The following is a 13,951-nucleotide window of genomic DNA, read 5'->3' on the forward strand; positions in this document are numbered from 1 at the left end:
CTGCTTGAAGTTGTCCTATAATAGACAGTGATAGACAGATGGTTTGTCCAGTCACCTGCCAAGTATTTTTTGAAAGACCTACCCTTTTCCAAACCGTTTCTGAAGACAACTTCCCAGAAGGTGCAGTCAGGTTAAGCCTCAACCCCAATCAGACATAACCCTGATGATGATGATGTCATTATTTATTTTTTGGGGTCTTTTATTGCCTTTTTTAAAAATTGATAGCAACAGCTGAAGATAGACAGGAAAGGGGGGCAGAGAGAGGGGATGACACGCAGCAAAGGGCCACAGGTCGGATTCGAACCCTGGGCTGCTGCAGCAAGGACTCGGTACATGGTCGCCAGCTCTACCAGGTGAGCCAACCGGGCGCCCCATGATGATGTCATTAAGACAACGAGCGGTTGCTCATGTGAATGCACGGCTCTTTGTCGCTGTAGAAAGTCTCGCTACTACCGAGGGTTCTCTCAGCACACAGACCAACAACAGATGCACATACTATTATCACACAACTTAGCCTGCTTCCAAAAGTCCACGATGGTCTGCTCTGGTTGTGTCTTCTGTGTCATGTGCGTCGGCCTCCATGAGTACCAGCCACTCACCTGGCGCTGCTCTCACAAGCCTTCCCCACACCTCTCTCTCTCCTGAAGCTGAGTGCAAACCACACCCACCTCCACGGTCGCTAAGTTTATAACAGAAACTATAGCGAGTGGAACGATGCAGGAGCTTACTTTACTACATCGGAGTTCCCTGAATAAGTCTTCATCAGCATGCGTGTACCGATTTTCATACGCATCGGTAAAACACGCCTTGTGGGCTGCGTTTAGGGGGCATGGTCAAGCCATTTTTCCATGCCCATATGTGTGTCCAATATAATGCATACATTTTCGCCACAGCCAAATTTTGTGTGACGGGTTTTCGAGCATGTTGTGACCAACAAAAATGGATTAATTGGGGAATAAAATAATAACTCCTTCAGTTGCAATAGGGCTCCATGCAACCGCTCGTTACCTGAAAGCACCTTCACATTCTCAGCTTTCAGAAAGCTCCCTTTAAAGCCACAGAAGACATTACACAACTATTTTCATAAGCCGAGTATAGTACTCCTCATGATCAGTAAACTGATCTTCATGTGTAAAATCAGTAGAGTGGACCTTTAATCATGACTCATGGAGATAAATGAGGTGTCTGAATGAGTCTTTATTAGCTGCTAAAGAAGACGTCATCCTGTGCTGTGAGACACAGATAGCTTTTACAAGTTCTTTCATGACTCCTCAGAGCTCCCAACAGTATCTTACATATAAGACCTAAATGTTAATGATATGCATATATTTATGTTTGGCACTATGGAGACATACTGTAGACTGTGACTAATTACAGCAGTGGATGCTGTGGGGGAGGAAGGGTGTATTTATCAGTGCACTCTCCTCGTTAACCACTTACGTCGCCTTCATAATCCTTTTTGACTAATGGCCCGACATGATTGACCGCCTGCTGTTTTAATGTGGACTCCAGAAGTAACTGTATCTCCTCAAGACCTGCAGTCACCAGGCTGTCTCACTAAAATAGTATGCTAAATATATCCTGTTTGTGCGGCTGGGTTTACAGTAATATAGCTCCACTTAAGAGCAACAACTGAGGTTCTCGTAGTGTTTTGTGCCAGCAGACAGTTGGAATTTCACAAGACCTGTCACCTAAAAACTTGTCTAGGAAGGCAAATCTAGAGATGCGTTAGTTTGGAAAATCTCCTATACAAGACTCCTACAAAACGCTTACATTTACGCGAGACTGAGGCTACATTAAAAGTGAACAGGTATCACATTTCTGTTTCATTCCCCCATATGTGACACAAATCTGAGGTTCGTAATCAGTTTTAACATCAAGGAGCTGCTTCAATCACATTCTCCTGCCATGTGGATTAAACTGAAAACTGGAAGGCTACGTTTACTTTTCAAATGTTAACGGGCAATTCAGAATTTTTGCTGAGATAATTTTTGGTTCGAGGATTATTATATAATATGATATAATATAATGTATTTAACTGTGGCAGAGCCAGACTAGGTCCCTATTAACTCCCCTTTTGTATCCCCTCACTGTGGATTACCTGTTATTCCCTGCTCCAGGTTTGCTGTGTAGTAATTTGTCAAAGTACAGTCAGATCACCCTTCAGTGTGAACCCCGCTTTCCAATTAAACCTCCCTAAGCTCCAATAACAGTTGAGCAATCCTTGGTCAAAATCTGTCAACTTTCTCATGTTCTTAGTTTTGCTATGTGCCAGGCTAGTCTATATTGAAAAGACAACCACATTTTGTAGATGGTTAAAAAAGAAACTATATATATGTATTTATTATTTTTAGAAATGTTATCTGGGATACTGTAGAAAGATGGTGGTTCAACATGGAGGACTACACAGACGGTGACCTGCAGCACCTGTAGATAAAAACGGCTCATTTTAAGGTGGCAAAAACACAATGACAATTCTGACACTAGAATCCTCACACTTAAATGTTACACACTCGACTCCAAGATGTGACTATACATATGTCGCTTTTATCTTTTGACCTTCTTCAAAATGTGGTTGTCTTTTTTTAACATAGATTAGCCTAGCATATAGCATATCTAAGTACAGGAAAGGAGAAAGTTGACAGAGGTTCTGATTGAGGCTTGCTCAACTCTTATTGGAGCACAGAGCAAAAAGGGGTGGGACTTAGGAAGGGTCAATGGGCAAAAGGGCAAAAGGGGGGGACAATTTTTGTAACTTTCCAAAATGGACAACCTGACAATCACTTCACAGAGTGATGGGCCAGGTGTGTGGAGGAGTGTGCAGAGTTTGAACTCTCGCTCTCTTCACTCTCCCCCTTTGTCAGATCATCTACTGCAGGGGAGGCCAAACTTTCTATGCCAGGGGCCACATGGAGAATAAAGTATAGTATAGAGAAGAGAGGTCAAGGTCCCTTAGCTAACTACCTTAGCTCAGTAGTTCTGTAGTTCTAAAATCATTGACAATGGAGTCACGTGACGCGGTGAAGATAATGGCTGTGTTAGAGTCAATTATAGTTATTTTAATGTATTTTATACACATAGATGTGAAAGCCTGCATTTCTTTAAAGCTAGTACACAAAGAGAAGGAGCACAAAGACACAGTCTCATCTCGGCCTGAGCTACTCTAGCTGCAGACACCTGGCCGGGGGAGGGAGAGAGGTTATCTCCAAGGTTGAAGGCACCCAGATCTGACCGTGGCTCTGGTTTCATAAGTAATGTTCAGTTATTAGGGAGAGCAGGGTGGAATAATTCATTTTCTTTTAGGGCGCTGTCTCTCAGAATTGCTTGGGTCGTGTGCAGTGTTGCCAACTCCTCAGTAAGGAAAGTAGCTGTTGGCTGTCCTAAAAGTTGCAAGAAATAGCTAAATGACCTAATTTGCATAATTGTCAATTTGCCTGATGTAACCGCATTTAATGGACGCTGTAGGAGAGAGGAATAATGTCACGGGAGAGACAAAAAGTGAGTTAAAAAAAACCCCTACATTTAATACATTTAAATTTTTTAAAGTATTTTTGGTGAGAGTGAGTGAAGAAACATTTACATTTACACCCCGCTACAGAGCGGGAACGGCGGCGGCCATGCGCATGCCCGATTCATTTGCAGACTGGACAGGGAGTCGGGTGTGTCTCCTCTCTGACTGCAGGCTGGGACTGCTGCGCGAGGCTACTGAGGCTGACCACCTGTGAGTGATTTTGGACGGGGGGGGGGGCTCATGGCAGCACCCACTGCTCGTTGAGCATAGTAACTGCAGAGTGATAGTGCTTTCACGTCAGAATCTCCAAACACCACAAAAGTCTCCAATAGCACCAGAAAAAGTCGCTAGATTTGTCACTAGTTGCTTTTGACAAAAAAAAGTCGGCAGGAGGATTTGGAAAGTCGCCAGATTTAGCGAGAAAGTCGCCAAGTTGGCAACACTTATGGTGTGGTAAGAGACTGGGACCAGTCTGAGCACCAACAAGGATGCGCCAAGTCTAAACCATGGTTGCTTCCCATCTTATGTAAAACAGATATAACCTCTTGTAACCTTTGGTCATTACTGTTTTTGGGGCGAGAAAAGACAGTAACAGCATTCTGCTGACTGTGGCTTCTCAATCCAAAAAGATCCTTGTAAGTATTATTTTAATTCTACAATTCTAAATAAACTTCTTAACTGAGAGAAGTTGTTTGTCATATGTCCTAAAGATCATTCTGATACACGACACTAGCTTAGCCGAGTGCTCCGTCAGGGCATCTTATACATTTATCTGTTAGTCACATAAATAGTAGCCATCTCCCGACCCAAAACTGGTCTAGGCTATAGACAAAGCGCCTGGGAAACAACGATGAGCAGGTTGAAAAGCTCAGTCCGACAGAACCCTAAAAACCCCGCCAGCATGCCAGTCGCCTGCGCTAGCAAGGATGCTAATTCACCGGCACCTCAGGAAGAAGACGGTGACTGTGCGTCAGGTAATGTTGCTAAAGATATTGGAAATATTTTTTCTGTGCTGAAACAAATATCGGGTGAGCTCCAGAGCTTGGGAGAAATACGCAAAGCCACTTCATCGATGGAGGAGAAACTAACAACTCTTGTAACACGGATTAGTGAGGTGGAGGGCAGACTCGGCTTTTTGGAGGAGTCCGACAACCACCTGAAGGCTAACCCCCCAGCTACTAAAGACGAGGTGTCTCACCATTCTCACTCGATGCTGAAAAAGCATTTGACTGCGTAGAGTGGCAATACCTTTTTCAGGTGCTGGAGATTTATGGTTTTGGGCAGACGTTTCTAAAGTGGGTGAAACTGTTATAATGAGCCTCAAGCAGCTGTACAAACTAATGGCATAATTTCTTCACATTTAAAGGTTGTGGGACCCGACAAGGCTCACCTCTCTCCCCATTATTGTTTTGTTTAGCATTGGAACCTTTAGCCGCAGCAATTCGTAAAGACCCTAATATCCCAGGAGTCCCTATTGCGGGGACCACACACAAACTTATGCTATATGCTGATGATATTTTAATGTTTATTACGGACCCAGGCAAATCTATTCCTGCATTGCTCAAAATTATAAAATCTTTCTCTAGCTTCTCAGGTTATAGAGTGAATTGGACGAAGTCTGAGGCTCTCCCCTTGACGACGTATTGCCCAAAAACATTATTTCAAGCCGGATCATTCCAGTGGACCCCTAAGGGAATTAAGTATCTGGGAATATTATGCCCTAGGCAATTAGACAAAATAGTGCAATGTAATTTTTAACCACTCCTAGAAAAAATTAGCACAGATTTGGAAAGATGGACTCCACTTTATCTCTCATTATGGGGAAAAGTTAATATTATAAAGATGAACTGTTCTGCCAGACTCAATTATCTACTTCAGTCTCTCCCACTGAATATCCCTGTAAAATACTTTTACAATTACAATTTGATGCACTTTGTAACAAGTTTTTTTGGAATGGTAAAAGACCAAGAATACATCTGCGTAAATTGCAAAAGCCGGTAGCGAAAGGTGGCCTGGGACTCCCAAATCTATTGTTTTATTATTATGCATTCAACCTGAGGCACTTGGTACACTGGGCATTACCTCCAGAAAGAGCGCCACCTTGGTACGCAATAGAGCAGTCAATGTGCATTTCCTTACCTCCATTGCTATTCTTATCGGCAAGAATGCCTCCGAATGCTCGATCCCACCCTGTTGTCTCTCATTTTCAGGGACTAAGGAAAAAAGTGTCTCGTATATTTAAAATCAACCCTTTTCTAAGCTTATCCTCTGGTCTATGGGACAACCCTATACTCCTTATTAATAAATCACCACCTTTATGGAGGGAGTGCGTGATTAAGGGGGTACATACTCTGGGTGATCTTTATAAAGATGGTGTCCTTGAGTCATTTGACAATTTGGTTGAACAATTCAAGCTAGCCAACAATCAATTCTGGAGATATCTTCAGCTGAGACAACTCCTTATTACTACTTTTGGCTCTACACACACACCACCTCAGGGCATGGACCTCATTAAAGAGATTTTGCGGATCACAGAGAGTTCCTATTATTACTCTATGCTTATGAACCATACTGGTTACCCGTCCAACACGGGAGAGGAACCTGAATATAACAAAAAAACGATTGGGATACAATTATTGGAGTCACTAAACAAGTTTCCCGGGATATCAAAATAAGATTGATTCAATTCAAAATCCTTCATCATTTCTATTGGTACCCAAGTAGGCTATTCATGCTAGGTATAAAGGAAACACCAGACTGTTGGAGGTGTGAAGGGGAGCTGGGTACCTTAACACATGCAATATGGTCATGTCCAAAGATTCAGACATTTTGGAAAAGGTTTTTTTTTTTTCCTTTTTTTTCCTTTTAAATATACTTCTATGCTTATTATTTTATTTTAGTGCCCTCACTCTGATATTTCATTATCAACACATATGGTTGTGTATTTTAATTTTTGTTTGTTGTAAAATGAAAACTCAATAAAGTTTGAGTCATAAAACAATAAAATCATTGACAACAATTATTCTTTGTGTGATTCTTTTCAACATTACTATCAGCTCGTACTGGAATGGGATGTGGAGTTGGACACTTGTATGGCAGTCTTTGACACAAGTAGAGCCGAGTTTCACCCAGTTAAGATCAGGGTCATCTCTGGTTTCCCAGACAGCATCTACTGTATTACACTGCTGGCAGGGGGTGTCGGGGAGGTTTTGTTGCCTACCAACAGCAGACATCACAACCCCCCTCATAGCCCGGTGGTGAGTTCAGGGTCTCTGCCAGCCAACCATCAGCATGCCAAGTTATTCATTCCAATTATACTGGACTCCCTGTCGCTGGCCGAGTATGATTACGTGAAAGGGGTCCACAGGGAATTATCACCCACTATGTAGTTCCCCTCTATTCTACAGAGCCTCTTTTAGCCTCTTTCAGCTTCTTGTTTTGGTTCAGTCTCAACGTTCTGATCAACCAGGCAGTTGTTTTTAGCTACTAAATTCTTATAAGCCAGATTTTCTCAGGACCTGTATCCAATGAATGATAGCTGGAGCTTCCATTTCTAGGAAGCATTTGTAGGAAAAACACTTCCAACAGGATTATCTTCACATTTTATTCTTGCAGGATCTGATTTAAGAGCTTATGGAGTGCCCTGGCAATTCTCCTCTTGTCACCTATCTAATATTAGATTAGATTAAATATCCTGCAGTTATCCAGTTTCCATTATCATTATGGAAATGGGAGTTACAACATTTGAATGGAGAACAAGACTGGGTTAATATATTGTCAGATCTTTATACACCATTTAAAAATCAACTCCGTTTCAAAGTTTTTCACAGAGTGAAACACTACACCCTGCAGAAGATTCCAGATGAAATCACAACCCAGATACATCCGTCATTTGTGTAACTATAACTCTCCAGGAGTTTTTCTCAGGGAGTGTCCAGGGGATGCCAACTTTTAGTGTCATGTTAACAGACTGTTAGCTGATCTGATCTGTCTATTATAGTAATCCTTGTCTGTGCCTGTGTTGATTCTAATATCAGTTTGGATTGACAATTTTGGCCTATTTTTCTTCCTTAACATGTCTTCTTTCAGACTAGTGGAAAGATAACAATAGGCACCCTCATGAACACTGACACAGGTTTTACCTGCTGTATTCATTCCTCCTGTTTATACTGGCCATTAAAAGATCACTTCCTAATATGCTTTCAGTGTACAGCAAGTGACAGGGGACAAAATCCACAGCAGAAAAGCATTGTTGTCGAGAACATCAGTGTATCTGTGTGTATCTTTTATGTTTGTTTTACTGTATCATTGTTTTGTTGCTGGGGGTCTCCTGCTTTTTGCTTTATATTTGTTAGTATTGCCTATTTTATGTTATAGAATGTATTAATTTAAAGCTGCACTAGTATAAAAATATTTGTTTGTGTCATATTTGCTCAAACTTTCACTATATTCTGACAGTAGCACATGAGACAGATAATTTGTGAAAATTTGGCATTTGCAAGAATCCACCGGGCCTGAATAAAAACAACCAATCAGAGCCAAGAGAGATAGTTCATTGTTGAGTCATTCCCGGTGTCCCAAAGGTGTACCATTAGGTGCACTAGGAGAAGCCAGAGTGAACTGATTTTTCACTCAAATTATCTGTCTCATGTTCTACTGCCAGGATATTGTGAACATTTTTGAAAAAAGTTATTTTTTACAAAAGTTACCTACTGCAGCTTTAAAGGGCCAGCTCACACCAAAAATACATATTTTTCCTCTTACCTGTAGTGCTATTTTTATCCATCCTGATTGTTTTAGGGTGAGTTAGCTACTGTTTATATTTTATCTTTTATTTTATTTTTAATTCTATTCTTAAGGTTAGGGTTTTTCATTTTAGTTTAATGTATGTTTAATGTATGTTTTGTATTTTGTATGTTACTGGATAATTGAATTTCCCTCGGGATAAATAAAGTATCTATCTATCTATCTATCTATCTATCTATCTATCTATCTATCTATCTATCTATCTATCTCTAATGTTCAGCTATGGTTGACGGGTGTTGTTCAATAGGTGATTTTAAAAATCACTAAAATGCACTTTATTTAATAAAATTAAAGCCAGTACACAGCCAAACTTCACCTACATATTTAGGTGCTTTCACTTATTTTACCTGATTAAAAAGTTTAACTGTTACTTTCTATAGACTGCCTTGATTAACATCTCACTCTTGCTTTACCTGTCAGAGCAGAACAACTTGTAGCTTTTTCATGCTTATAAGCCCACAGAGTACACTGTAAAAAAAATTGGCTCGTTCTTAAAATAATTTGTAACCTGGCTGCCTTAAAATTTTAAGTTGGAGTTTCGCAAACTAAGTAACTTAAGTTGTTTTAACATATATCTGAGTTTTTTAAACTTAGTATAAATAGTTGGGGTGACAAATGTGAAGCTGTAAAATTAGTCCCATCAACTTTAGATTTTAAGTTTAATCAAGTTTTTTTTAGTGATACCAACAAGATATTTCAAGTTGTACAAACCTAAATCCTAGTTTAGACAACATAAAATAACAGTTGTCACTTCCGATGCCCATGAAAACTTTCTGTATGAGTTCGAAAGTGTATTTCAGTCCTTTGGGGTAGTCTATGTTGAGGCAATAAAGCAGACCCATAATTGTTGGGAAGGCATTAGCAACATCTCTTAGATCGTGCAGAACAGCAACATCAACAGCCTCTTTTGCCAGCAACTCCTGCTTGCTTCCACCTTCCTCTGAAACAATCAGAAGCCCAATGTCCACTCCTTTTGTGACCTCCTCTTCTGAACTGCCAGGCTGAAGCACATAATAAAGATAAGTCAGAAATCAAGCATATACAATCAATTTACCAATTCACTATTTCAATTTGGTAAATGTGTATAAATGTATACATTTATTTGTATAATGTAAATGATCATTTTAACAGAAGAAAAACATGAAGTCTCAGGTCTGCGATTTTTTATTTTGTAGATATAAAAGGCTCACTTTAAGCCATTTTCATGTGATTATACACTAATGAAAACATAGTTATGAATATTATAATTAATTTCTGCCATATTCTGTAAATAGAGTCCCCTAAATCTGACATACCTTTAACATGTGTAAATATCAATGTTTGTTGTTGTTTTTCGCCATAATTAGAGTTTTCCATGCCAATGAAATTAATTCACACACCTCGCAGACACAGACGAAACTTGAAGGATCAAAATGACACTTTAAGATGTTTAACTGTTTACATGACATTGTAGCATTATAAAGCCTCATATGTCCTAACACAATGTAGTAAAAATCTTTACTGTCCTTACTTGTATGTCAAGGGGCTGAAGCAGTGTACGCAGGGTCTGCACTGGTGCTACTTCGCACTCTGTACATTTCGAGCAGTCTCGGGACATTTTTGTCCAGTCCATCAAAGAAAGACCGGTGGAGTTCAGTCGAAACCAGTCGCATAAACTCTGCACTGATCTGTAAGGACAAAAACTATTGTGAGTCTTATCAGTGGTTTCTTTACAACATAAAATACATTGAGAGCAAAGAGATCAGCTTTGGCTCTCACAGGCCAAAAACTCAAATCTAGCAAATCCTGATTAGTTTAAGAAAAATAAAAATGAAAAGAATAATTACCTGTCTTTCTGAGAACAGTGCTGGCCATCTATCTTTAATTTCGGAGACAGGAGGCTCACCATCAACAATCCCCTTCCTTCGCAATTCAAAGGTGCTCTCCATCAGAGTATCCATCATTTTCACAATGCTTTACTTTTGACGGAGGTTACCCAGTGAGGCAGTACCATCCATGGGAAGAACCTCGCTCTCTCAAACAGGGATGCTTTTCAACTAGGGCTTTAGCAACATATTGTTATTAGCGCTGAAGCAGTCAATCAGTGTATCTGCCCAACCTCATTGTCTGAACTCTGTGTTACTCACCGATCCTGCCCAAATAATATTTCACTTTCACACACTTTTTACTGGCTTATGTAGCAGGATGTGGGATGAAATCAAAAAGAGTGAGACATCATCTTTCTAGTGTATCTCATTTGTCTTTAGCACTGATACAGGACAACTGAATAAGCTTAATGATTAAGAATTGGACATACATTTTATACTGTAAACTCATTCAACCATACTAGGCTGAAAAAAAATGATGTGCACTGTCTAGCTATAACATGGCTCATGACTTATTTAGCTACTTGCAAAAAATAAATTTCTGTTCTTAAAATCACACATTACGGAAGCCCTAAGAAGTCATGCATTCATACATTTTATTTATTTCGTTTTATTGTGATTACGAGTTAATTTAATTTGTTTTCTTGAGATAACGGGATAATTGTCCAGCGATCTTGGGATAATAAGACTTTGCTTTTCTGGTGTTAAACTTTGCTGCTAGGCTGCCAGACTTTGAAACACTGTAGCTTTTTATTTACTTGTATTGCAACATACTGTACATTTCTTTCTAACCGAACTCCTACTGCTAACTTGCTCTGTTGCTTCGCCATACACACACATTCACTCCACACTCTGAGGCCTATTATATCTGATTTGTTATCTCGAGATCTCGAATTAATTATCTTCTTATTTTAGTTTTTTATAAAACAAAGTCAAATTAACCTGTTATCATGAGAAAATGGAGGAAATAAAATGTATGAATGCATGACTGCTTACGGCTTCCGTAACACACTCAGATATGGTGCACAAATATAAATCCATAGTTGAGCTACTGTTACTACTACTGTTAATGTTACTACCTACAGCAACTAAAAATTACACAAATTCTAAAATTCACGGTAAATAATCTTATGTTACTAAAAACTGCTCCTGCCAGGTTTAAGTTGACAATCCAGTGTAACATTTATCTAATTTATCTATCTAACAATACTTAACCAAGCATTAAACAAGCATTCTGATAAATACAAGCAGGCTAAAAGTGTGTTCTTACCTTGATCCTCCTCCTCCTGATCCGAAAAGGAAGTTTATTGTGGCACATGGAGGTGTATAGCCCTTGTTGGCTGTGTGGGGTTGCATATGCACTTTTGCAGGGGCCACACGTACATAAGTTAAGTCAACTAAGAAATGTATGTTGCCTGAACGACTCTGATTGAACTGATTAGTTGGGCGCAGAAAAACTTGATATTTCAAGTACCCCACTCATTTTAGTTGAACTGACTGAAGGAAATTAGCTGAGGTAACTAAAACCTCATATCCTTTTTTACAGTATAGGGCGACATCATAAAACCCCAAACTTATCTTAGCCCAGCTTCAACCTGTGCAGAGATCTCTTCAGCCAAAATAACTGGAGACAGTGTATGGGTGTGCAGGCCCTTTAAAATGTGTTGTTTTTAATCTTGCACTGAAGTACAAAAGAAGAACTGTCCATGGTGCTGAAGATTCACCTTGACGTGTTTTTGTGCTTTGTAATTTCTTCAGTTCAAGTACTCTGTGGGCTGAAATAGGTTGAAATATGGGATATATGTATATCCCATATACATTCATATATTGTATGTTGGTAGCTTTGTTGCAAGGTATTTGTGTAAAACAATACATAAGCCATGTATGATACATCATTGTTATAGAATGTGGCATCTGGGGTTTGAATATCTCACTGGTAAACTACAGTGAAGTCTGCTTGACTGGCACATTGAGGAGAGAAAAGATGTGGTCCAGTTATATCGGTCAGGTGATGTAAAGTTCCCTCAGGCCCAAAGAATCAGAATCAGAATCAGAATCAGAATCACTTTATTGGCCCGGTGCACACATACAAGGAATTCCAATTTGAGTGCGGTTTATGTTGCTCTCAATGTACATACACAGACTAAATCAACACATTTGTAGACAGACAATAGTGCAATGGTGCAGACTGCAAAGGATACTGAAATCTGAAATGATATTGATTGTGATCTGAAAAGCTATTAATTATTATTTCCAAGAGGAAGATGATGGCAAAATGAAATGTGACCCATTTATGCTTGTTTTTCTGTGTGGTTTTCTGGACCCACAGACTGACACAGACTAACCCGCCCCTCCCCACGAGAGCTTCAGCAGTCAAACGTGCACAGCGGCTCTCTCCTCATGGGGGTGTGTTGTTGCTGAGTTGTTGTCACTTGGGTGTTTATCTGCCAGACAGCCTTCATCTGAGGTGTCACAAAACCCCACACACATTCCCTCCTGTCTAACATAGCTGCAGTTTTCACATTTTATCACGGTGCCTATATTTGAGCTCTAGGTGTATTTTTAAAAACAGCCAGTGAGCCGTCTGTCCGCACGGAAATGTTATCTGTTGGTCAGGGAGGAATGGACCAGTCAGTCGGCTTCTTGTGTCAACTGCCCCTTATGTTAGACCAGATTTGATAGGGCAACCAATGTGACAAGGTTTTCATAGGTACATAGTTACATGGAGTAAGTCAGTAAGTGCGAATGTTACAATGTTTTATGCTCCACACTTCAGTATGAAGGAAATCTGTTAAATGTGATTATTTACCAGCAGGGCAGGAAGAAGTATTCAGATGATTTACTTAAGTAAATCTACGGAAGCCCTGAGAAGCAAGTGAGAGAAAAAAATCGAGTGATCCACTTTTCTTAGTCTCAGAACAAGGTGTTCTAAATAGGACTGGACTCTCAGTCTCTAAACGCTTCGCTCAGTTGATACTGAGGACTTCCTCTCAGCTTTTGTTGCTAAAACTGGTTGTAAACAAATAGTGTTTAAAAAAAAAAAATACCTGCATTGCAGAACCAATCCAAAGTCTTAAGGGTGGTGACACATGTTTAACATCTGTTAGCAGTTGCTCTTGCTGCCATTAAAACAAGTATCTTGAATTTTAAATTTTAAGGGAGATCTCCAATTGTCTGTATCTCAAGACTGTATCAAAAACCATATAGAATATTCTTCATGCACTGATTATTTGACTTTTCCAAAGAAAACAATAGGACAACAGAGACTCAGTTGCAGACTAAAGTAGCTTGAAAATACGTTTTTTAAGAAGCTGATCACATGTTGCCAAGCTGTCAGATAAATGTTATGGAGTAGAGCATAACATGGGAGCACTCCAAGTGCAAGTAGCTCCATTGTACTGACATACAGCAAACGTACTTACTAGTAGTTATTTTCTATCACCGGTTTTCACTAATAACGTTTATTTTAAGTCAGAAATGAAATGACTGCAATTATTTTATTAATATGTAAACCCAATAATGTAAAGTAAGTGGATTTATGCACCTCCGTAGTTGTGATCTTTCTTGGGGGAGTATTAATAATGATATTTAATAACCCACAACCTTAATAGCCTAACTCATTTTGCAGGGCAGTCCTCTCAACGACCGCTATTGGTCCCTCAACCGCAGCTTGAGAACCATGTGGCCTAGACAGTAGTTAGTAATGTCTCTGGTCCTTTTTAGATCCTCGGCTTTAGGCTTCATCTCGCGGTGAACTGGAATGCCTGGA

Source organism: Dicentrarchus labrax, unplaced genomic scaffold (genome assembly GCF_905237075.1).
Source record: "Dicentrarchus labrax unplaced genomic scaffold, dlabrax2021, whole genome shotgun sequence".
Lineage (NCBI taxonomy): Eukaryota > Metazoa > Chordata > Actinopteri > Moronidae > Dicentrarchus > Dicentrarchus labrax.